Source organism: Chamaea fasciata, unplaced genomic scaffold, assembly GCF_029207755.1.
Source record: "Chamaea fasciata isolate MVZ Bird 193981 ecotype frontalis unplaced genomic scaffold, bChaFas1.0.hap1 SCAF_3, whole genome shotgun sequence".
NCBI classification, from domain to species: Eukaryota; Metazoa; Chordata; class Aves; order Passeriformes; family Sylviidae; genus Chamaea; species Chamaea fasciata.
Window position 1 is genome coordinate 54572673 of NW_027094088.1, and position 27141 is coordinate 54599813.

General features: G+C 41.3%; 1 protein-coding gene across 3 annotated transcripts in view; it reads right to left on the minus strand.

Annotated features, from left to right (window-relative positions):
• The window catches only part of TIAM2 (TIAM Rac1 associated GEF 2), a 168968-nt gene that overhangs the window by 96254 nt on the left and 45573 nt on the right, over nt 1-27141 (minus strand). For 2 of the 3 annotated variants that reach the window (XM_066179046.1, XM_066179048.1), the window contains exon 3: nt 18015-18105. The exons of the other annotated variant lie outside the window; for it this stretch is intronic. The gene's annotated coding sequence lies outside the window, so the exon portion shown is untranslated. The remainder of the gene's footprint in view (nt 1-18014; nt 18106-27141) is intronic. 3 annotated transcript variants of the gene reach the window in all.

Consider the following 27141-nt stretch of genomic DNA (forward strand, 5'->3'; position numbering starts at 1 on the left):
GAACTGGCAGAACAGTGTGTTTCAGGCTGAGGGACAGGGGCTGGGGTGGCTGCAAAACTCCCTGCTTGTCACCTATTACATAGCCTGCTCCACACACAGGAGGGGGAAACCAGGCCACAATCGGCATAGTCTTTTCTACTTCTCAGTTTACACATTCATAAATACCTGAGGGTGTCAGTTCCAAAGTAAACGCTTTCCTACCTTCAGCTCTGGGACTTCCTGAAGAGGACAGAGGATCTGGGAGTTAGACACCAAAAGTAAACTTGACACACAGTCCCTTGGAAAATTGAAAGCAGACCTTGATTTTTGCATGCCAAGAGCTCTACAGCAGTAACACAGTTTAAGGCCTCCTTTCCTGTACCCCTGTAGTACCAGTATGTTATTCACACATTAAAAGAACAAAAAGAGTACACTGAGGATTAGGTTTCCTCACTAAAAAAATTGCTTTGTAGCTTCACAGCTACAGACTGCCCTATTCAGAGTCCATTCACCCATGATACATGGATACCCCTTTCCCACTGAAGGTGAACAGATACAAAAATTCCAGCTCTTGCCTCTAAATTCTAACTTACTATACATTGTAAAACTTTATCAAATCATCCACCCTAAAAAGAAAGAGATGCATGATTTCCAGAATGAAGTCACCAGCGTACAAAATTAACTCAGTGACCACATCAAGCAACAAGCACAAACAAAGTTGCAAACTCTGATTGCTTTGCAAAAGCAATTAATCACCACTCTGGGGGGGGGAAAAAAAAAAAAAAACCAAACCAAAAAAAAAAAACCCCAAAAAAACCCCAACAAACCAAAGGGCCAAAGGGACTTCTCCATTTTTGGGACATTTTCCTCATTTTTATTTTGTCTGCCACAGAACATAGCATTTTCACTATTTGTGTACAATTATGTATTAAAAAATTTATGTAGAAAGATCAAAACCTGTGCTGGAACTACCTCTGGCAGATGTAGAAGCTTTGGTTTTCCATACCATCCCAGCTCAGCAGAGGTAGTAAGTAGTGTTGACCGAAACTTTTTCCTCTAATACTACACAAACATTACACCCTTGCTTGGGTACACTATTTATTGTAAGTCACTCTAAGTATTACTGAGAATAGATGGAATAATTAAAGAAAAAAAAAATCAGAGGGATTTTTCAATTCACTGTGTTTGAAGAATCACTTTAACATAACAGAAACCATGGTATTGTTAATCACACTTTTTCATGCTTTGCCTTAAAAAAAGAATCCAGCCCCATCATAGCAGAGATGTAATATGATCTCAGTAGTGACTTATTTAGCAATTCAGGCAACAGAGTTTGAGAGATGACCACCAAGAACTGTTTTCTGGAGAAAAACCATTCACCTTGGATGCAGTCACCCATAGCAGAGGCGGCAGAGGGGCTGCAAGTCCTGACACCGCAGTAGCCCACTCTGCCCTCCGCTTTCCGAGGCTTCCCAAGTCCTTCCCCACTTTTCTTTCAGTGTTCCAGCTCCGGCCGGTAGCCGGAGAGCAGGGAACTGACTGTTCTCCCCCAGCATCTCCCCCCCGGTCCCCAGCCCCCTTACCTTTCCCAAGACGCTGCTCGCAGCCTCCCGGCCGCGCCGAGACTGCCGCGGGAAGAGGGACACGCAGACACAGCCTCTCCCTGCCCTGGGCATGCCAGGAAACTGTGCCTAACACTTCACAACGCTCAGCCGTCGGGAACTAAAAACAGATCCTGCGCGAGGCTGGATGTATTTTTGTCTGTAGGCTACACACCCTCCTCCCGTTCAATTTTTTCCATTGGTGGAACAGCAGGATGCAGGCTTAACCAGAGGGTGGTTTTCCACGGGCCGCCTGGAACGATTATGCGGGCCGGCCCGCCGCGATGCCGGGCAGCCGCCGGGGAATACACCGTGACTGAGCTCTTGTCTGACCCCACATTCCTGAGCCTCCAGGCTGCTTCCACAGGAAAGCTGCTTGGAAATCTGCTGAATTGCAAGGCGTTTGCCTGCCTGAAGGTAGCTCCAGGGTCTCCTCCTCTTTTCTTTTCTCTTTTTTTTTTTTTTTTTCTTTCTTTTTTGTCTTTTGTGGGGTTGTTTTTTTTTTTCTCTGTCTTTTTTTCTTTTTTTCCCTAAGGTTGTTAGTTGGGAGTAGGTAACCCTAACATCCTTCAGTGAGACACCCTGGCAAAAATGTAATTCCTCCAACCACAGCAGTAATGCTGTAGTCACGAAAACACACTCTTAGGAGCAGCTCTCAGTTGTGTTTAACAACTCTGCACAACAGCATCATGGATACAACCACAAACTCCTGGCACTCTTTTCCTTGCCACTTTCTTTTTTCAGACATTTACACTTTCCCATGGAAAGAATTACCTTCCCCAGTACATTTTTAATAACTGGTTTTTAATAACTGACCTTAAATAAAATGTGTCTCTTCACATGCAAATGGCATCACCCAAGTTTCAACATACAGTGCTAGGCTATTCATGTGTAGCTAGGTGCATGAACAATTGCTTTATTGCCACAAAAGCTCAAAACTTCATTGATTGCAGCAGCAGTTGGTAAACAAACTCGGCCAAAAAACAATGCCTTTATTCAAATATTCTAATAAAATTGCAGAGTTACATTCAAGTGCCAAGTGTGAAAATACAGCCAAGTTACACTGCAGATGACGTGTTCATTTGAAAAGAACTACATGAACTCTATAATAAAAAGCATTAGCAACCTACAAACGCCCCAAATCAGTATGTACATCCACAAAAATGAAGTAATGATTTGCACAGTAACTGACGAATTGCCACCTAAAAGTGGACTCCTGTTTCACTGTGTCCATTATTGAGACTCATTATAGAGGAAACTCCAGAACCCAGCAGCTTTGAAGTAATTTGGAACAAAATTCTATTTAATCTCCAAAGCCCCGTTATAACTAACTCATCCACTGGAAAACAACTCGGATCTCCTTAAATTTCACAGGTTAACAATATTATCACTGAATACACTCTTCTCATCATGTCAACGGTCAAATCCTTCCTTGAATTCTACTGACCTCCATTAAGTTTTCCATATGTGAGTTTCATAGGCTAGGCTTTGTAAAACCTAATAGAGCAGTACATAACTTATGCCCATACTCGAAATTCTACAACTGAAAATAGGTCTGCGGGCTTCACATCTGCTTGCTCTGGTAAAAACTTTTTGTGCAAAGCAGACTATTATCTTCTTCATGTTCCTGGTACAATCACATTCTTTTCACTTAGCATTGCTGTGGTCCAATTATTTCACTAACAGGCCAGATTCAAGTCCTGGGATTAACATGGAAGGAAGGACAGCTCATGAGTCAAAGTACCAGGTCTCTCTCAGGAGAAACAGCTAGCCCCTGGTCCTATCTCCCTTCTCACACAGAATACAGCATTTCCCCCTTGAGTCCATCTCTTAGGTCACTAACGAAACCATGTTCAAATGATTCCTTAGATAAAATTACTACCCAACCAGTCCAGAAACCTTCCATCATCAGCTTTTCTGTTGAATTTATCTATCTTAAAAGATGAATGTTCAAAAGGCTAAATACTATTCCCAAAGATGTCTCTTCAGCACCCTTTTCAAAAAAGTGATTCTTCCTTAACTCAATGAAATATACCTAGATCAACACAACTTAGGACCCAGCCGAATCACATTAATACCTCACAATCTTTCAGTAACAGGCTGTCCTTTCCCTTCCACTTCCATTAGCAGAGGGTTACCCCCAAATGTCAATGCATATTCCTGCTATCAGTGCAAAACGCTCAACCCTGTACTTTCATCTTCTTGAAGTTCACTGCATATGATGACCATTGCAGTCCTAGGGGTCGTTCAGCTACTTACTACATTATTTCTAATCTACCCATGTATTCACCATGCCTTCCACTTTTTATCAGCCTGTTCCATCAATGCATTCCCTCTCTTTATGACAAGGCAATCAACATTCATTAAATTTGGTCTTAAGACTCAAGTTGATACCCCAAGTTCATTTTCAAATCAGTTTTATTTTCAAAATTTCACCTCCAGTATACCTAACTGATTACTTTGAGCACACAGACATTGCATGTTAAAGGCATAACTGACTTCTACTTGACCTATGTGGTACAGTCTAGCTTGTGGGTTACAAGATGAGGGTCTTGACTTATTACACTCCTAAAATTGACTCTCCACATCCACCTTGCCCCCTTTTCTTACCTGCTGCCTTGCCATTATCAACTTGCAACAACCTGATAATGAAATATTCTCTGGAGATCAACAAGGAGTAGGCAAGTCCCAGGGTGAAAACAATAGATGAATCTCTTACTACTATGAGAAGAATTTATACACCTCACAATCCTCCACAAATGTATTATCATCACAACATTGTTGGGAAAGGGAAGGGTGTCATTATCCTTATTTTCTAAAGAGCTGCTAGGTCACACAGGAAATTAAGGAGTATTTCAGTACAGCAAGAGGAACCCCCCTAGCTTGTGTTAATTTATGTCTCTGGTAGTTTAATGTCTCTTAATGTCTCTGTTTTGCAATAAAAACAAACTGCACTTTGTGCAGAGAAGTCCATAATGGAACTAAAACCAAAGTTGTATGTATTAATTTTGAGGATTCATTTCACTCCATCTATAAAAATTTTATAGATGAAGAGAAATGAATCCTCAAAATTAAAGACAGGTATTTAAACCTTTTATATCATTTTTACACTCCAAAACCTTAGATTTTACTTCAAAAGTGCCAAGACATACCACTGTTACCACAATTTTGCTTGATAAGCAATGGAAATCCATGAAGAAAAAGAAAGAAAAGGCACCTATCTCCAACATTCATGCTGAGACAATGACACACCTCCTTCCCTAAAGTCAGCCTACTTTCATAAACATATGCCACGCCTATAAAATATCTTTTCCTAGACACAGTCCAGTCTGTTTCTGAAATGCCAGTTCCCCATTTTGCCTCTTGACCTCTCCTGCCAGGCTCACCTTACATTGATGCAGCTGAGCTGTGTGAAAATCCCTGATCCATAAGGTCCCCCGACTAATACTCAACAGATGAGTGCTGGATGGGCACATGTGGAAAGATATCAGTGTCTTGCCAATCATGACTTAACCACAGATTGTTACAGTACACAGATGTGTACAGCGCCTTCCCATGAAATCCAAAACAGGTTCCCATGCTCTCTGAAACAGAATCTATGTAGGAATTAAAGAATTTTGAAGTAGGAAATTCGGGTTCTCAAATCAGAAACCTGTAATGGACCTCTCAAGAAAGAAGGGAAGATACGCTATACTATGTGTAACTAATGCTAAAATATAGTTACATGTTGTTGTCAACAGGATAATAACCAGAGAGGAGTTTCAAAGCCTTGCTGATCTCATGATTGAAACATCTGAATCATGCAACATTTGCTAAAGAAATATTCTCATTAAACCATACTTAAGATCCATTCCTGGTATCTTTGGCCTTGAAGCGAAACCGCACAAGAAACACGGTGGTCTCCCATTCAACCAGCGGTGAAGGCAAACCTTCACCACATTAAATTCTTCCATAAAAACATCAGTTCATTTTCTGAGAACTCAACCTTCTGCAAGCCAGTGCTCACACACTTAGCTTTCTGGTCTCATCTCAAAATGTTTATCAGATGCAAAATGACAAAAAACAATTGAAGTCATTCACTACTTAATTCTGATTCAGAAGAGTTTGGGAAAAGAGTAAACAGGAGCCTGTGTGTTAGCCCATTCCTCCTCACCAGAAAGCCTGCCATTTCACTTACTGAATGAGATCATCAACACAAGTCTAACAGCTCTGGCTATAGGTCAGAATAGATGTTGAGCAATGAAAACATGATGTACATGAGCACAGTTTTATACCCTTAGTTATCAGAGAGACTTACAATGCCCTAAGTGCTTACTACTTATCTGTCAGTCTCCTGTTGTCTCTGTGAAATGCTGCGATTAAAGAGATCAAAGGGATTCTCCCTATCCCCACCTGCCTGTGGAGTCAGTGTTCCCGTGCCCAGCTCAGCAGAGAAGAGGGGCTCGCTGTACCAACACCCTTCACACACACCTTGTGTCCAAAACAGTGAGAATCCACTGCCATTTAAGGGATGCAATAAAACACATTTGATCTTATAGCAAGATGCAATTTTTCCTTTCTTTTTATGTTGCATGGTTCTTTAGCACTGCCGTAGACAAGAGCTTACTATTTGTGGTTATGATCTATTTTCAAGTCTCACAGAGAATAGTTACAGAATAGAAGTGCCCCTAGTTACTGTCTTATTCCTTTCAGTATAATTAAATTAAGAAAGATAAAGCATGATCACATGCATGATCACATCATAGGCAAGGCACATGGCATGAGCATTACTGAAAAATGCCAAGACAGGAGAGGAAAAACAAGATGAACTATGCAGCCTCAAATTCAACAACTAAGCATGCTGGATTCAAGAAGCCTGGCATGCAATGATCCGCCAGTAATCCTGCACTTGGGAATGGCTGGGATAGAGCTGATTTTCTTCATAGTAGCCCCTACGGTGCTCTGTTTTGGATTTGTGACCACAACAGTGGTGATGGCACATGACTGTTTACACCGCTGCTGAACAGTGCCTGCACAGCATCAAGGATTTCCCTGTTTTTTACTCCATCTTTCCAGGGAGCAGGACGGGGTGGGCCAGAGGACACAGCTGGGCAGCTGATCCCAACAGACCATATAATCCCACACCATATAATGTCATGTTCAGTAATAAAAATGAGGGGTTGTTTTGACAGGACTCTCATTGCAACATCTGAGATCAACAAGGCTCTCACAAGGGTTAATCCCTGAGACAAAGGTTTGCCTCAGAAACAGTGGTACCCAAATTGACAGAGAGGCTTGCCCTGCACAGTCGCAAAGGGTCACACTTTTTAATAGTCTTCTTCTCTTTAGAACTAACAGCAAAAGCTGAATTTTTGGGGGAAAAAAAAAAAAAAAGAGAGAGATACACTGATACCAAGATCAGAACCTGTCCTTAATAGCACTTGCTACATCCAATACCACTATTGGCATATTGCAGCAGGACTGATGCATCTTTTTTTGACAAGCACTCTACTTAAACAATACACTTTTTCAATATCCAATGAACAGTAACAAATTTGAGTTAGCCAAATAATTTTAATTAAATAGATAATTGTATCTTCCAAGCTATAATTAAAAGCTTTTTTACTGCAATAGATACATGTAAAAAAGTTCTCAATTTAGGACAGTTAATTTGAGGGAACAAAAATCCAAACCTTGGACAAATCTCATAAAAAAAATGAGTGCAAAGGTTTTTGAAATACATTTTGTCACAAAATGAGAACTGAAGTCTTCACACATCCCATTTTTTAAAAAATTGTCTATTAAACATGTAAGAATATTTGAAGGTGGAGTCATTTGTCACAAGAATATACTAGGAGGTCTTACAACATAAATATTTACAAAGCACACATGTTATTTCCCATTGCATTACTACCATTGCTTGTTCCATTAACTGATCCAACAGACCAGCTAATTGCTTGAGCAAAATTGACTATTTGCTGTCATCCATTCAAGACAGAAGCACAAACAGTTGCCGGGGGCGGGGGGGGGGGGGGGTAGGAAGCTTTAAGGGGTTGTTTTCTAATCAAATTTATTAAATAAATATTATATAATTTTTCTTTAGAATACTGATCATGGGTTCATCAATTAAGTTAGAAAAATGTGCAGACATAAATAAATGTTAGAGAAGGATAGGTATGGCAAAGTTTCTAAGAAAATTGTGTCAAAACACTTCAATAGCATGAACGAAAAGGCATACAAAATAGATTGTTGCATAATGAATTTCAACTAAAATAGTCCCGAATATGCGTATGATTTTATAGGATGTTTCAAGACATGAGTGTTTCCCCAGAAGTTTCAGATCCTAGGGTTAGATGAGTACACAGCAAATTCTGCTTAACAATACCTCTGATTATTCTGTTTGTAGAGAAGCACTTCAAAATGCAAAATAAGAAATTAACATAACAGAAGGAATATTTAAAGAAGTCAAATTTGAGATGGGGGCGTTGTTTACCTTCCTTTTTTTTTTTTTTTTTTTTTTTTTTGAGTCTTGATCGTGGTTTCTCATTATAGCTAGCTGGCAAATATACTGAAAGTGGTAAATGGCAATATTAGCAGCTTATTATAATACCATTAAATTAACTAAAAGAAGTACTGGGGTATAAAAGCTAGATGAAGTCTGGCTAACATGTGTTGCTTACACCCACACGCACTGCCTCAACAGAGCGAGGCACAAATCCTGCAAAGCTATTTGCCTGAAGCAGAGTGAACAATGAGAACAAGTTCAACATCTGCCAGAGTGTCCAACTGCTCACAACCATTTTTCTGGTCAGAGGGGGCATTGTTTAAGTTGACAGGTTCCTAATGGCCTGAATTATTTAGCAATTCTCAAAAGACTCTTTCTACTCATTAGAGAGGAAAATGCGAACCACCCCAGCCAGCGTTCCCTTGCTCCCCGGGAGCCGATCATGCTAATTGAGGAGAACATCACAATGTGTCCCATTTTAATCACATGAGTTAAGCAGGCAAGAGGCCTCTATTATTCCCACCCCACAACGAAAGATGGAGGGCGCCAGCTCTCACAATAATATGCACCTCAGTTTATCATCATCTCGATGTTTTTTAAAGCCTTCAGTCTGAACAAAGAGGGTATGTGTTGCTGCGAAGAACTACACCCGCCGAACTAAGCAGAGAAGTAAAATACATTAAAGAGAAATTGAAGCACACAATTTACAGCCCGGATGCTAAGTGAGCAGCAGTAAGCATCTCAACATATGGGAAGTTAGGAGGAGGCAAAATAGCTGTTTGTTGATTTTTTTCATTTCATCTACCATACGATTAGATGACAGGTATCAACAAAACAGAGTAGCAGCACAGAGGTTACAGACAAGTGACACTCAGAGCTAAAATGCCAGATCTCTCAAACATATTCCCACCTCTAATAAACATAGAAATGAAGGGGAACGCTACTGCTAACAGCAGCTTTACCTACGACAGATTATTTCTCAGTCAATTAGGTGCAATCAAACATGCTCTGCAGCAGCAATTATCTCACCTAATCCTAGCCTTTCTCAACGCGGGAAAAAATGCAAGTCTTAAAATCAACTGGACTGTCTTATTTTCTTCACAGCCTCCAAAAGTTGGAATTTCTTCAAAACCTAAGATCTGAATAGAGTTCCTCAAGTAAACTTTGTAAGGAATGTTAGTGCAGTAATTAGGAACGTCTGCATTAGACCTCTTTCACCAAAACACAGACCATGTGTGAGAAGAAAGAGATTTACAAAAGCTATAAGGGAACATATGTAAATATTTGGTAGAGTACCATTTGGAACACAACAGCTATAGAGAACTGCCAATTTGATGGAAGGACAAATGGAAGGAGAACACTTCCAAATTAATATTATTACTCCTGTTCTTAAGCAATCACAATATAAATAAGAAACAGCAAAAAATTAATTACCTTTATGCATATAATAGAAGTTCAGGAAATTCCTTTCTTATTCTTTAAAGAGATGCTACAAAGATAAGCCTTTCAATTAATGTGATCGAAAGTAAGCCACCAGTTTACTTACAAAATCCTTATTTTGTCATCTGCATATAAACATTTCCAGAAGCAGAAGATTAAGTCAGTGAGCTAAATGGAAAAACATAAAATCTTCTGCTGGCATGACATTGTGATTAAATAACTAACTAAAAGCCCAAAAAGGCAGAGAGACGACATGATGCTGGCCTATTCAGCCATAAAATTCATTTCCAATAACCACATTTCAGCATGTAGCCTAGATCATATGTAGCATTTTCCTATTTGAGAGCGTGCAAGATTGATTGTTACAGGCTCAGTTGTCCCATACACAGGGAAACAACATGTAAGGAATGATTAAATCAGCAAGATTCCCCCACTGAGCCTCCTACACAAGCTTACGCTGAGGCAAGGAGAGGTGGGGTCTCTCCCAAGAAACAAAAGCAGAGGATTATGCGAGAAACCCAAGACCATCTGCACAAAGTCATGTGGCCAGGGATTTCCTCTTCCCCTTGCTGTGCGCTGGGCATCCTTTCCCACTTCCAGTCTGATCTGCAGGGTGGGCAGCAGAGCTGGACTTAATTCCCAGCTCACGGACAAAAGAAAATCAGGGACCAGGGGTTTCTGAGGCCCTCTTTGCCCATACTTACTGCCTTCCAAGCTAAGCCACTTAGGGATGTAATCCTTAATACCCCAATATGCAGAAGTTCATAATGTCTGGGTCATTGTAAAGTTCTGCATACCCTCGTCCCAGCCCAGCCCCTGTCGCATTCCCGAGAGCAGAGTCAGACAGGCATGGCCACGCTGCTCTCACCCAGCAGAGGGCTTTTCCGTGCAGCCATGCTAGGAAAGACACAAGCCTTTCCCCATGTGTATCCCAGTTTCATGCGAATTAACAAGCCCACCATCAGCATTTCGTGTTTTCTATTTGCTCTAACTAATTTAAGTTCCTCTCTCCTTGCCTGAGGTAGAAAGATCAGGGAAGGAAAGAAAAATGTTCTTGACCTCAACAGGATATCTTGTTAGGTTATGGCAGCCTCGAGGACTCTTTCCTGGCATCTGAGAAGGGGGTTACAATGAACATTCCTGTTGTTTCATTTTTTCCATGAGGCCCAGAAGGTAATTCTATAGCATTTTTCCAAATATAATGAAACATTAACTCTATTTGGAGTAAAGGCAACTCACAAAGCAATGTTTGGATGCTCTTTGACTTTAGTATCCCTAAGCAATGTGCTACAGCAGATCTGTTTTTCCAAAGTGCTCAGCACTTTCTAAACAACACTCATGCTGTGTGAACAGTCTACTGTGTGGCAGCAGTTTCTGAATCTTGACTGCTCTCTCCCGCCTTATCAAGCTGCTTTTCAGCATCCTGAAATATTACTGCTGACATAATGGTATTGTTAAGACAGAGCCCAATCCAAGCCAACCACAGATAATAGAAAGATTTTTTCTGGGCTTTGGATCAGGGCAAAAACAGTGAAAGTACCCAGAGGAAGAAGTCCCTGCTTTTCATTTCAGAATACTCCTTAAAATATGCCTTATTCCAGGTGTTTTATTCTTGACCTTATGGCAGGCTGCTAAGGTACACTAAGGCAATATATTGAAACATATCTCCCATCTTAAGTTCAGATTATTGCATCTTTACTATCTCAAATTTGCAGAATAATAAAGTAAATTGAAAAAAAAATCAAGAAAAGATTACATTAAGCAAACTATCACCTTGTTTAACTGTGTTTGATACAGAAAAAGATTACTTTGCACTGAACACACTCACTACATACTGACTTTGTCAATGCTGGCACTAGTTTTGGAATACACATGGGGCAGTCTGCAACCTCTTCTTGCAGGATGTATTTATGAAATGCAAGATGACCTCAAGACCATCCCCAGGAAGTCCTTAACTCCTCTCTATTCATCAAAAATATTAAGCAGTCATTACCTTCCAGGTCCAATCAAATCTTGTTAAATACCCCCCAAAGATATATATAAATTGGTCAACCTTCCAATGCAAGATTCATGTCTGGACCCAGATTTTGAACAATATTCAAAAACAAGGAATGTCTGGATCTCAAGGTTTTACTTCACTGTGTCTGGAATAAATCAAATCCACAATCTAGACTGCACTTCAGCTCTGCATTTCCAAAGTGCTTCCAGCATAATATTTTAATCTGGTCAAATCAATATTTTTAGTAAGTAGAGACAGTAAAAAGTCTTTTAAAATCATGTGTTTGATAAAATAATTTTCTTGAAATGTGAAATTGGTGGAGAGGGGGAAGTCCATATAAAATCCTGCAACATGTTTTGGTATGGTAATGATAACTTACCATTTTTCATTTTTCCACAACAAACTTCTACAGCTGACAACTCTGAATTTGATAAACGGACACATACACAGAGAAAAAAAATGCAGAGCACCTCATTTTCCATGTGGCGGTCTGTATTTGCAATGTGAAGATGAACTGTCATAGCTCAATGTCCCTTGACAGACAGCAAGCCCTCTGTAGTGGGGACACTTTTTTGCCCAACAGCATCTGAAGAACTGAGCAAAACTACAATAGTGTGACAACAGTACAGTGCTTTCAATATGCCTTGTCTGTCCCAGTTATAAAGCTAACACCTCAACATGAACAAAAGGGAAAACTCAGCAATGACCCTTGCAGAGACTGCAAATATTGTCGAGTTTGTTCCTTGTTACTTTGTCAAGGTACACGCAAATACACAGTTTCAACTGTGAGCAATACCAATATTAGCAATATTAGGAAATGAGAATGGCCAACTAACCAATGGTCATACCTCACTGTAAAAAGTGTTTCCTAATCTTCAGAGAGAACCTCCTTTGCCTTCAGGTTGCCTCTGATCCTGATGTCAGGCACCACTGAAAAATGCCTGACTGCATCTTCTTTGTACCATTCCCTCAGGTACTTCTACATGTCAGTGAGATCCCTCTGAGCCTTCTCTTCTCCAGACTGAACAATCCCAGTTCTTAGCCTTTCCTCATTCAAGAGGTGTTGCAGTCCATCATCCTTATGGCTCTTCATCAGACTCTTCCCAGTACCTTTATTTCTCTTTTGTACTGGGGAGCCCAAATGTGAACACAGTATCTCAGATGTGGCCTCATCAGAGTTTAGAGACAGAAAAGCAGGAGAACTGCTGGTCTGGTGTTTTCGGGGGCAGGGGGTGGGGGGTTTGTTGGGGTTTTTCTTTTGCTACCATTGCTTAAGAAAACTGTTACTGCAGAAGAGGTGATGTTCAGAACTACTTACACTAACATGCAAGAGAAGGAGGGGAACCAGAAATTCATCTCCACACTTTCTGGCAACAGAGGCTGAGAAGCCCTTAAGTCAAATGCCTGCCACCATTTGCTAGCCACAAGCTGATGGGAAAAGGGAGATGCCAGCCAGTGCCATGGCAAGAGTCTGATTAGAGCTTTCTGGCCAAAAGCTGAGCTGACAAGCTCCCCACAAGGCCAGAGCCCCTCTGCCTTGGCATGTAGAGAAGCCCAGCATCACTAAAAACCAAAGCTAGTAAATTTAGCTCATTGGCTCACCCATTTAGTGCCCTTTATGATGCCTGCTTCCTACAGGTTTCTGTGATGGCCACTATAGATGGTAAAAGAAAGCAGCTGCTTTATTTACATCCTTCGGCAGGAACAGACAAAATGTCTTTCTCTCCTTGTCTCAGAAATACAAGGAATTAGAACCAAACACAAATGGATGCAGGTGCATTTCCTAGGGATAGAATTACAAGTCAAACTTTGCTCCTGTGAAGGAGATCCATCACCCTTCTAAGCAGTCTCTACAGAAAACTCTCTTATTCTGCAAGTACAGGCTGAGCATCAAATTTGACCTATTACACCATGGAGCACTTTTCCCCTGCTTTGTACTAACACAAACGAATGCACAGACAGAAGGGTCTGGAAAGATGTTCCCTGCTTCTATCACTTTTCATTCAAGAATGGAGTGCAAACTGCAGATCTGGTCATGCCTCTGTCATTCATGCTTACTGGTAGAGGAAATAAGAAACAATTATAATAAAGTTTGTCTCAAGTACAATCGGCAGGGAGAGCAGTCTTTCTAAAATACTGGAAGTTGTTTTAATTAAACACCTGAGTTCAGAGCACTGACTCATAGGATGGCATTTCTGGCAAGTGTACAACACGGACTAAGTGTTGTTACTCTGGGAAACAGAGTTTCTTATGACTCCAGAAGTACCATTTACTACCCAGGAAATGCAATTTCCATGGAGAAAAGCACTGTGCGGCTCTTTGGCTATGCACTGATTTATGTTTAGAGCTATCAAATTTCCCTTTCTCTCTGTATTATTGCATTTCTCATACTACACCAAGCTTAATGTAGGTACTCTTAGGAAGCCCATAAACAGCAATTTTCTTCCTGTACTTGGCTTGTACTGCTCAGCCATTGTGCTGCTTTTTTCCTCTCCCCTCCCCAGGGACTAGAATCACCAGGTTCTTTCACTTTGTCTTATAATACAAGTCTTGGTTCTTCTGGTTTATATTGCTATTTTGTTGTCCATGAGGTGATGTAGCCATTCAGGATCCAGATGAGGTGGCAGATGAAACAGTAACTTTATCCTGCAAGCTCCAGGTCCATAGCAGAACTGGGGGTGGCTAAGACAGTAAAAAGGTGAACCCCTTCTCAGAAAAACTAAGTGCAAAACCTTATGAATTCGTATTTGGCTGACTTTAAACCATGAGGCCATATGTAAGATTTTCCTTCAAAATTAATATTAGGTCATTCTTTAAAAGAACAAACAAACAAACAACACCTAACTTTTGTACTATTTTAAAACAAATTGGCTGGTAACACCATCAAATCCAGCTTCAGGACAAACAAAGAAAACCACAACGCCAGACTGCCATCCCCACATCAGGAGTAACTTCAATGAAATCAAAGCAATTATTCTGAAGAAAAGAAGGAAACATTGGAAAAAAGGACAACCAAGCTGTTCTGCTGAGTTTAATTCACGTATTTTGCGTGAATTAAATTTCAGTTTCATCTGTTTCCCTGCTTTCTCTGTATATTAGATGAAGACTGAACCTGTGACAACCCTGGAACACAGGGTAACTGAGAAACCTGCATTTCAAGAATACATTGAATATCTTCACGATTTATGCAACTTAGTTACATTATTCACCATTGCCACTGTTCCCTATTTCCTTCTAAAGAATGGTCACACCAGATTTTTCTAAAGACAATGAAGGCTATGTGAAGTGATGGACTATAAGATCCTTTTTTTTCTTTGCTAGAGCATTCAATCTTCAAGCTGTCTCTGTCCCTTTAGAAAACACAGTGTAAAGCTGACAAGTGGGAAAACAAAACCAAAACATTTCACTTACAGAGGATTAATCCAGCAGGAACTTCATGAACTGAACAAATTGAAACTGTGGCAACCCCCCCCTCATCCCAAATAAAACCCCACAACAAATGACACAAGTATTGAAATTGTCTCATTTTCTCACTAAGATTGTCTGAAACCAGATGGGGTTTCCCAAAGACATATGGTCCTACTTATATTAAAGTAAAATTCAGATCTGATCATTTTAATCCCCCATAGCTAATCCTATTTGCCTAACCAAGAGTTAAAATAACTAGCACAGCTCTCCTTCCTCTGCTGGTTCACTGGAAGGCATCTACTCTGCTTTTCCTTGCTTTAGGCACTCAAGCAGTTCTTAAGGGCCAAAAGACATTACCCTACAGACCATATAACTTAAATATTCTTCCTCCTCCAGCTTTTGGGAGAGAAGTTCTCCATTTTACTCTATCTTGAGAAGTAGTCCCTTAAGAGAATGCATCCCTGTGTTTGGGGGTTTGTCTTTTGGTGGGGTTTTTTGTGGGGTTTTTTTGGTTGGTTGGTTGGTTGGTTGGTTGGTTGGTTGGTTGGTTGGTTGGTTTTTGGTTTTTTGCTTTTATTTTTTTTGCAAAAGCTATATCTGTTTTTCTTACAACACCAACAGACAGAAGAGGAAACCTGCAACTGCGGCCACATAGGTCATTAATCAGTCCATAAAATTATTGTCAAACCTGGACAAAATTCACAGACTGTTCTGTGTTCATGAAGTTTTCACTGAACATCTGTAACAGTGTGGGGCGAGGGAAGTCTAGAGCCCTTAAGACAATTGATTTTGCCAAGATTATGTCATAAAAACCCCAAAACAAAGATGAATGGTGCTCAGACCGTGTATCTTAGTGTGCCTCCTTTTTATTTACTTTAAAAAATATTTTCCACCAGGCAAATTTTAACTTCTTTTATTCATCTCTGTCCCCAAACACTCATCACTGTCCTACTTGCTCCTTTTCTCCTATAATAAATTCCTTTTTTGACCAATATCACATAGCTTCCAGGTATCATTAGCTGTCTCCACAGTTATCACTTAGACATTTCATAAGGGGCTGGAGGCTAGGATATCTTCAGTGTCTATGGTTAGTGATCTTGGAACACAAGGGCACAGCACCTGAGTGAGTGGCATGGAAGGGGCTAGGAAGGAGGGCAGCCAAGTCACACTTCCATAAGGCTTTTGAATTAATTTCAGTTAGTTCCATTAAATAACTGTGCACTTTGATAAACTTTCTTCATTCTCTCTTGTTGCCACCACATTTAAGACATTCTGGAAATGAGTAAACAAAACAAAACAGAGTAACAAAATGGAGTAAACAAAATAGAGTAAATACATTGTTTATCTGTTTTATATATAACTCAGATCTCAAAAAAAACCCCACAAAACTTGACACTAAAATTAGGAAGCCATGAAAATGCCACATGTAAATGTACACAAAAAAGTGCCAAAAGAAGAATTTGGTAAAATTAGGTACAATCATACAAATGTTCAAATAGGAATGGTTTCTTATAAAATGACTTACTGATGTGCAAAAAAGATAACTGTGACAGCTTCTCAGTTGCAAAACAAAATTTAGCATGGTAAATACCCCTGGAGAACCAACCCAGCTCTAGGAAGAGAACTTGTGCCCAGTGAAAATGAGTTTAACTCACTTACTACTACTATACATAGGTGACTCTTAGGATGACAGCAGAAATCACTCTAAACCCTCCCATGCTGAGGAAGCCCAGTTTCCTCAAACGTACAGGATTTGAACAGGGCAAAAGCCTGCAGTCAGACACACCAGATGCTGGTCTGTTTTTCTCTTACCCCAAATCAGTTCACATGAAAAACTCTGGCTTACCACCAGGGAGGGAAGTGGGTTGGTCTCTTCTGCCCTCCCTTCCCACTTCCCTCCCAGGCCACACATGAAGGTAATGAGAATGCATAATAAGAATCAGACAAAATTCATGTTTGTACAATAGCTGCACTCAGACAGGGGCCTCCTTGCACAGGCACGGCATGAGGAGGAAACCTCAAACCCCTCTTTTTCCAAGACTGTTCCTCACAGGGGCAGTTAGATGCAATGCCACTTAACTCTGAGGTATCTTATGCCCACCTTAAAAGCAGACTAATTTTTATTGTTGTCATTTTTCCAGAACAGAATAAACACAATTTTGAAAAGAGAAGGGAAGATTGCACACAACACCCAAGGGCAGGGTACAGTCTCTTTATGTCCACTCATACAGCAAGGGAAGTGATGAATTCGTGGTGCTACTACTTGCAAATTAACTTTCTAGTTGAAAATAAGTATCTTCAAATGCAGCTAACTACTCAAATACAGATGAGACACCACAGCAGCAGAGAACAGAACATTCAAGGGCTCCATCTTGATACCCCAGGCACCAATTTCACTTACAGCGAAGCACGTACACCAGCTTTTACATGACAGCGAACCTGCCAAAACTAAGGAAATAAAAATATTGTTGAAAATTGCTGAACATAATTGCCCTCCATCCACGTACAGCTCTTGGAGAAAAGCATTGGAGCTGCCAGGACTGCAAACAGACTGTTTAGAAAAGCCAGTCAGCGGCTGGGCTCTGCTTTTGCTGGGAAGACGAGCACATCAAGCCTGAAACAGCAGATGGAGGAGTCTGAAGAAATTCAAGGTCATTGAGGGAAATGCTTTTATCTTGGCCCTGAGATAAATGAAGGCAGTGCTGTCTCAGTAAAGTCATAGTTGAAAAGTGGACTGAGATGTTAAAGAAAAGTAGAAGATCAATCCTACTGCCTCCTGCTGCTGGATTCCAGCTGGTTACTGGAGGGAGGACTTTATATATTCACCATAAAGGAACAATTCTTCCTAAAAGAAATACTTAATTTTAAAGGTCACTCTACTTCCTAATGTAAATAACCCAAATAGCAAACCAGCACCAAAAGGCATGTCACTATTTAAGACAGGAAATGTTACTGAGATCAACTGCTGACTTTCATTTTAAAAACCCAGACAGCTTAAGGACTGATATCTATTTGTTGGTCTGACCTCTTGGGTCCTTGAATCCACTCGATTATGTCCAAAGAAAAGTCTTTTAAGGACACTTGAAAATATAGTGGCACATACTTCATGACGGAAAGTTATTCTTTTGCTCTCCATTCCTCTGACAGACAATCCCAGGAAGCTGCAACTCTTGAGATCTCTTGTTCGGCTTCTCCTGTAAGCACAGTCAGGCAGCAAGGTCAAAAAGGAAACTACCTATAAAACAATTTTTAACCCTTCCTTTATCTTTTTATTATTTTTTGTTTTTAAGAGTTTCATTATACAGAAGACAAAAGAAAATGTGTACAGTTTATTGCAAAAGAGAAGCATTTATCCACTTCTATGTTCTCACTTTTTTGCTTTAATGCTTTCTAACTTCCACTGCGCAAGGACAGAAGGTAAAAAAGTAAACAGAAATAAGTGATGTATCGTTATCTCAGACAGCTTCCTGTCCTGGTTTGCATCAACAGTGTCATGAAATGAAGAATGACACAATATGCAATGGTTCTCCCAGCTTTGAGAAACACATGTTAGGGTGGCGCATACACTGCAGAATACTGCAGCCAGAGTACACAACTGGAGCACTTGGGTTTCTACATGCAAAAGATATTAGAAAAGCCTTTTAAGTACAAGCTTAACTTTTAACACATCTTTATCCCACTGAGGTCCTGTACCTTGAACTACTGCTTAAGGCTTAGCTGATGCTTATTCCCTTCAAAAAGCATCTCTTTTTTAAATTTTTTTTTTTAAATTTATTTTCCTTCACATTCCTGAAGGTGAAATCCCAATTAGACCAATGTTGGCATGAGATCACTTCCTGTAGTGCCAGGATTTCACTTCCAGCTATGAATTTTCTTCAGATTAGCCTGGGACAAACTGTGTTCCTACACTTGTGAGATTATTAGGTAACTAGTACAAAACCTGCGTCCTCCCTGCATACCTCTGCCCCCAGTCCCTGTGGAAGGGCTGGACTATGCAGGGAGGCCAAAAGCATCAAGTAGTTTCAAATGATGGCACCTAGAGCATATTAACTGCACAAATGAATGATAAGCAGGTTTTTGTCCACTTTGTTTGTAAGGTTCTGGCCACCCTGCCTATTTTTTCCCCCATTAACAAAGATCATATGGGAAGTTTTTTAAGAGGAGAGTGCAGAGACTCTTAGGATGAACTGGTCCCTCTCCCTCATCCTCTCCAGGCAATGGCCCAAGAACTGGGGACCCAAACATGACAAAAATCAGCATAAACCAACAAACTTCACTTTTGAAAAAATTTTCATGCTTTAAAATTCCTTTTAAGTATTCCAACTAACAGGTGCTGCAGCTTCTCCTTTTTATCAACAGCAATCTTGATGTGTTTTTCCCTCACTGATGTTTGAGGAGGACTAGGAGATAGCAAAGGTAGTCAGATTATTACTTAATAACCCTAACCTGCAGAATCCCTTATTTTGATATGGATACATTTATCTTGCACATTATTTCCTGCATTTTGCATCCATTAACTTAGAGGAATTGCAAACAGGGAAGGAAGCAGGGAGCATGGAGATAAGAGTGCTCCAGATGATGATTTTTGCAAGGCTGCAGAAGCATCATGAAACTCAGTGCATGTGCACTGTGTGAGGAGGGGCTGACAGAATGGAGGCGATAGCTTTAAGTCCCTTCCATCCTGCCCAATAAATCTGTGTCTGACAGATCCCCACAGGCCTATATATCATTTTCTTTTTCTTTAATTAGGAGACCAGCTGCAACTCCTTGGCCAGAGCCCAGCCAAGCTTCCCATGCTCCTTCTATAAGTTTCTCAAACTAATAGTGCTAAGAAGCAAAGAAACTGAATACAAAATTTAGCATGTGACAAACTCCTCCATGTGTGACCTCTGTATCAGGAAACCTGAAAATCTACATCAGACTGACTTCTGATGCAGAAGGGCATGACAAGGCAAAAAAAAAAAAATGTATCTGGACAGTCTATGAACTTTATTTCCCACCCAGTCTTTCCCCTTTTCCTATATCTCCACACATTTTGTACCATTTCTGCACAACCTGAATGAACAAGAAGCACAGATTCCATGATAAGTACGTGCCATCTACAGTGGGGTAGTTTCCTTGTTTAATTCTGATGAAGATGCAGCTAGTTAAATATTTACTGGAGGGAAGCATACTGCCCCAGAGAATATTTTTGAGAACTTAATCCCAGAAGAAGGCAGAGGCCAGTGTCACAATTTACTTCTGTCCAGTATATCCCAGATAATGAAATACAGCTTCCCACAATCCTTTACCTTCCTCTGTCCTCCACGAGAAAAGTAACTCTTTCAGCTATCTTTGCTGGTTGTCTTGGGACTTGCCACTGGAAGCAGCAATTGCCTACAAGAGGTTGAAAATCCAGACCAAATTTAAATGGTGCATGCCAGTCTGCTATCAGTGAGCTGAGGAACAGAGAAGCTTTAACTGCTGTGTCCTGTGTATCGTCCATCCACTGCTGCTCCTCTTTCCGCCAGAAACAAAATTTTGAAAAATAAATAATCAGGAAACAAAATCATTCCACAGCAGGCATTACATTTCTGTGGTACACAGGCACCTGAGGTGCAGATCTGATTAAAGCTTGGGAGCTCAGGTTACCCTGGAAGCTTGGCACCCTTTGAATTTTCTTCTTTCAGAGAAAGGTAAGTAGGGAGGGGCTGCTGCCCCTGCCTTGAAACCTGCCCAGCCTGGCAGCTGCCACTTCCCGTGTTGCTCTGCTCTAGTGGCACAGGAAGCAAGATGTACCCATCCAAGTCTATCCTCTTTGGAAAGCAACAGTGGGGATGCTCCTAAATCCATTTTGAAGCTTATTTCACAGTAAGTCTGTATAGCTTCCTGGAGAGGCCACATATCATATCATCAGCTTAACTCTGAAAATACCAGACAGTTCTGGAGTAGCTTTTTAGCAGGACAGTGAGCTGGCAAACAGGAACAGCTGAAATCACCACTCTCCTGCTCTCATCCTGAGTTCCACATATCATTTCCTCATTCTGTCTTCAATCATGTCCCCAAGGTGTTCATCAGGGAAGAGCACTCAATATTAAATGCAGAGCCTCTTCAGATGGATAATTATGGGTGGCATTATAAATTAGTCCAGAGAAAGCCATTCAGAAGGACAGTGGAAGAAAAAAAAAGTGTGCAGTAAACGATCTTTGATTCACCATAGCCTTTCAAGATAGTGATCAGACTGGATGCTAGATTTTCAGGACACAGTGGGAGGAGATCATGCTCTGCACTCCTACAGACTGGTTTGATGTTCTGCTGTTACACTAATAACCTCAGAAGCCAGAATGAGTCAAAGAAAAAAAATAAAAGAAAGTACAGCTGAGAATGACAAGTCTCTCAAGAAGGTAGGGAGCACATTAGGCTGTTACCAAGTAAAGTGCACTTAAAAACAGCCCATGCCATGATGCTTTGTTCTCTCCTATAACAACATATGGCAGGTCACAGGTTTACTGTAGAAAGAAAACATGGGTAAAGGCTCATTTTAGGTTTTTTGACAGAACCTTTAATCTCTCCTGGAGCACCCCCAGCAGGATGGGGAAATAAGTGTTGCTGTGCTCCCCTGGCAGGCGCATGCTCTGTGCTGGGGCACAGGAGTAGCTGAAGGCATGGGCAGACTCCTCAGTCGGACCAGACTCTTCAGCTCCTGGGCCCCTCAGGCACCTGGACAGGGAATGGCTGTGTGGCAAAGCCGGTGCCTGCTGGAACTGTCACGACCGACATGCCAAGAAGGAAGGGCACCACGTCCAACCATCAGCAGGACTGGCTGTCTGGCAGGACCACACTCGCATGGGAGCAGGGGGGTGAGGAGGCAGCCAGAGGGTGACAAAGGGCGGGGTGTGCCACAGGAATGTTCTGTCACCACCACCCCACGTGCATCAGGCGTCTATGAGCAAAGCCGCCAGCTCCTGGTCTTTCCTGTAAACCCTTAATTCCTACACAGCTCTGGCCCTTCCAGCTGCACACAGGCAGGGCAGATAACAGGGCAGGACACATTAACAGCAGCAGTTCCCTGGGGTGAGATTAGGCTCCACCTAAGCCTTAGGGGATATCGGTCCCATCCAAAATTGCCCTGAAGTAGTCGGCTGAGGACTTAGATAATCAATTTGGTTTGCAGCTCAGACTGTCCTTTGCTCCCAGTTATTCATCGCTGCGCTGCTTAATTCACCATAAAGGAATTCCTGAGGAACTGCCCTGCCTTCAGGAAGGCTCTGTTTATTCAAAGGAAAGACCAAAAGTGCCAATAATTGAATAATTTCACTTGGCACCAACTGCTTAATTTAAGCAGATTTCTTTAGCAGAGAAACAGCTGGGGGGGGGGGGGGGGGGGGTAGAGGGGTGGGAAGAAAAAAAAGAAACAAAAAAAAGGGAAAATTAAGATCGAGAACAATGAAGTTTTTTTAATTAGCAACCAGAAAACAGACTCCAAAGCTACAAGAGACCACATGGAGTAAGTAAATACTTTGCTGTGGATGGACCTGTTGATGTTACAGCAGAAAATACATGCTGCAGCAAGAGGAACCTCCACGAGGTCAATACTGCTGTTCCCCTTCGGCTTTGCAGTTTATCCCATTTTCCTGGAGAGCTAGGGATGACCAGTGAAGAAACTGGTACCTGTCCACATCTCTTGATTAAACTTCTGCTACTTTCCCTTACTTTCAAATTTTATCCTGGGGCCCTTCCTGTCACAAAATTTCTGAAATACATTGGCTGATACTCGCAGACTACAAATCATTATAAAAACAACACATGCATTGACAGTTATATTGTCTTTTTAATGTATTATAACAGTATAATGATATTTCTTTTCCCAATATTTTCTATCCCACTGTAAGCAACACTCTAAACTTCAAAAATATCAGACACTATAAGAAAAATAAACTGTTGATGTTTGCAAATGGTATCAGAACTCAACGTTCACAAAGCTGAGGTATAACATGTCAAGTAGAGTTTTTGTTACTCTATTTGGGTGAAATTGAGAAACTCAGAAATTCAGAAAAGGAGATGATGGACCAAACTTGTAGCAGAGCTGCAGAAAGAAAGGTGTACATTTAAAGCATTTGAACTCTAAACCAGTGATTACAGTACAAACCTAGCATTTTATTTCTCAAAATGTAACACAGGACAATATGAAACTGAAACTAAATAAGAGACATTTGATCCATCTGGAAGTCCACAAGTTTTGCAGGGTAATGATCTTTCTGATATCTTTGTTTTGTTGCAAAGTCACATTAAAACATGGGTTACATAGACACAAATAGATAGTCCTCTAGCATCTAAGTACCATAGACACTTGGCTTTTTTATATCACTGAGTTTAGCATTTGTCACTAGTCACATCTCTAAAAAAGCATCACTGTAAGAATCCTTTTCAAGAAACCCTTCTTCAACATGTTGTTCCTGGCCTGTATCATGTACTTAATGTCAGACATAAAAAATAATCTTTTCCAAATTCTTTGCATGAAAGCTTCACACTCTATCAATTAAAGCAGGAAATGGAATGTTTAAAAGAAAGCTTGCATTCTGATTTTCCATAAAACCTCTGCTATTAATATACCCAGATTCACTCCATGCTGTGTTTATGATTAGAATCCTTGGCGGAAACATTGGCTGGTTAATAATCATCTACATCTGCCACAATATCCCATTTATGCTTCAGCCTACATCCTTCCATTGTTTTATTAGCTACCTTTGACAAAGCATTGTCAGAATTGTTTCCTCTTTGTTTGCAGGAATAATCTGAGGATGAAAGAGAAGAAAAAAAAAAAAAAACAGAAAGGTGACACTGACTTGTAGTAGAACTGGCATGACAAATAAAGATTTTTAAAAGTCTCGCACATTGTTCAACCACTAAAGCAGAGTGTTTATTAACTAGAATTTACAGCCTAGACCACCCCCTTAGTTTTTAAGGGTCTGACCTGACCAACCCCAGGTGGTTTGCCCTTTCTCAGGGTTCATCCCAGGAGCAAAGCCCTGAGACGCTGGTGGCAGAGGGCACGGTTGTGTCACCCCAAGACCAAGCAGAAGCGCTGGCTGCATCCCCAGGGGCCGGCAGGGACCCGAGGTCTCTGCAGGGCCCTAACCAAATCTACTTCTGTATAACCCAAGATGACACAGCCATTGAGCCTGCAACAGGACCAGAAACCTTTGCGGATCTTTGCAGGTAAATGTACGGCTTGGTTCATGATCAGTGGCACAAAAACACCATTCCACTGAATTCTTAAGTGAAAAAGGAAAAATAAAAGTAGAGATTTCTGTTTTTGCACAGATTAAAATAAATTGGTGGGATAAAAATGCAGTCTGTTACTTTGACATGAAAAAGGGGCGAGAAATGGACAAGGTACATTTTACAGGCAACAGAGACCTAGGATCACATTTATAGCAAGGACAGTTTCCAAACTGATTTGTCCCACTGCAATTCTTGTTTTGATATTTTAAAAAACACACACACACTTCCAATTTCTTACCAGAGGTAACATGCCCTCCCCTGATCACCCTGGGCTTGGGGGCTGCCCTGGTGGGCCGAGGAAAATCCAGAAAGACTGAAGGGGAGTATGTAGGCACAAGGCTAGAAGGCCTTCAGCTGAAGACCTGCCACAACCTTTGCAGGGAGAAAATCCCCTCACACCTCCCCTGCTGGGACCCCTGCTCCCCACTTTGGGGAGGTGTTGCTTCTTGTCTTGCTTATGTGCTGGGGAGGGAAGAAGCTGGGGTGCTCTGCTCTAAGGCAGACTGGGCTGACGGGTAATGTTACCCACTACAAAATACTAGAAGAGAACTAGTGCTATTGAGAGTTAATGAGTAGCAATGACAACAGAGGTTGCCAGTTAGATGCACTCCTTTAAGCAGCCAGAGGCAAAATACATTCCCAGCTGCCAGGTGAGAGGAAGAGGTAAATGTATGTTGAATACATACAACAAGCACCTAAAGGTGACCCACAGTCTTCTGGAAACTTGTTGCGGAAATCACTCAACTGATCTGGCTAGCTTTTGATGGTGCCTGCTGTATATTAAGGCATTTGATGCATCCAAATCACTAAAAAGGAGAGAAAACCATAATAATGTGCCAAGTATTAATCTGACCCTTCACTTGTGAGCAAGATAAACACTGGCTCCACTCAAACTGCCTCATGATTTGTTTTGCCATTGAAAAAGGCAAGCTCTGCTTCAGTTAGTTTTGCCTGAGTGCTTTAACTAATCAAGTCTCACACATAAACATTTGACTAAGTTAGAAGAAAGCATGACAACAAAACAGCATGGTGCAGACCAGGACAAATATCCGTGAAGTACAAAGAGTATATGAAAGAAAACAGCATATTCTGTGCTGGGGTGGAATTGCCATTTCCCCCAGTTGGTGTGGGGATGCAGCTCACCAGTCAAGCCTTGTACTGAGCAGTGACAGTGGTGCTATTGCCTAATCAAAAGGTACTAAGAATAGATTGAGGTTTCCCCCCCCTAAGCGGGCTAGAAGAACACACTGCCTGAAACTGACTTTTGAGTCAGTGCGCAGAAAAGACAACAGCATATTACCCTTGCCTGCAAAAAAAAAGCAATCACTAAAACAAACACCTGTGCCCACATACTTGCGAAAGAGAGGAAGAACCGATGAGGAGACAGAGGAGATGAAGTCAGAGAAAAGAGATTGTGGATGTGACCTGGGATCCAGCAGGGAAGAACACACAGAGTCAGCTGAACCTCAGGCCTTGGTGGCAGCAAGCCCTGTGACTGGCACAGGACCACACAGCTGTGCACCTGCTATATGTTCACTTTGGCAAAAGGAGTCCATGTTCACCTCTGGCAGCATCACAAGCTATGCCACTAAGAATAAAACTGTACATTTTGTTCATCTTTTAATTAGGTGCACAACAATGTTCAAGTCCAATGTCCGTTGAAACTTACATGTCTCTAAACAAAGATGCTTCATGCTGTTCCCCACCCCTCCTCCTCCTCTCTGTTCCTCTGCAGTCTGGTTGAGCAGCCCCACAGCAGGAGGACCATGGTTCCCAGTGTTCAGGAGCCAGGCCAATTCGAGGAACTGGTAGCAACCTCCGAGACAAGGATGGTCACCAGCTGAACATCAGGTACAGCCACAGCACAAATACCTGAACCAAAAAGCTGGCTTTTGGAAAGGAAAGCAGAAGCTGTTGGCACAGTGCAGACCTCCTCAGGCTGGGCCTGGAAGCAACATGGCCACAGTAGCAGACGTGAAACTCCCGACTGCAGCAAAATGCAAGGGAGAAGCCTGTCAGGCCACTCTGAGGCCAGGATTGCTCCCCCACACCTCATCACCCCTCCAGCACTTCTTGCACCATGGGGGTGGCCCCGCAGACCACCCAGGCTTCTGTCCAAGCTGCACAAAAACATCCTGGGAACTGCACTATAAACCAGACAGTCTGTGAAAAACAGGAGCTGAAAATTCACTGCCCCACCAACCAAATACTGTGCCTCTGAGCACCATAACTACATAATTTAATCCTGCTCTAGGATCTTCTGAGCTAAGGAGAAAGACAAACACATCCTGCAACAGTTAAAGCTATCACTTTAATCAGTATTTCACAGAAGTAAACTATAAAGCCACGTCATCCATTCAGACTCATGATGTCCTTGTCAGTTTCCAAACAATCCAGAAGAAACACATAGTTCCTGCATTTCTGCTCAAATATGCAGCCGCAGCAGGCGCAGGGGCTGCCCTGCACACAGCCACTTCTGGGCAGGTAAATGAGAAAGCATCAGTGTCCTACATCAACCACCTACATTCTGGGTCTAGATTAATTTCACTTTAAAGGACTTAGATTTGAGAAACCATAGTTATGAAAGTGGAAAACACAAATGAAATAATAATGGCTTGCTAAAAATCCAGCCTAAGAGGGAAACAGCTCCTGCCTTCAAATACCAGTTTCATATCAGTGTTTTGCATCTTTGATTACATTAACCTTCCCCAACACCAAAATGAATATAATCTTACTTAATCTGTCTGGGAGGGGCTGTTAAAACAGTTCGACTAACAGGCAGGTCTGGCAAGTCCAGCCAGAAAACTGGACAAGACCATTTCTTGTAAATACAACAGGTAAGCCCTTCTCTGTGACAGCATTAGTTCAATAGACATAATATATTCTGCAAAAATAACGTAACTCATAATTCATACTGTGTTCACATTCATACTATAATTCATCTTAAATATCTCTAACTACAATAG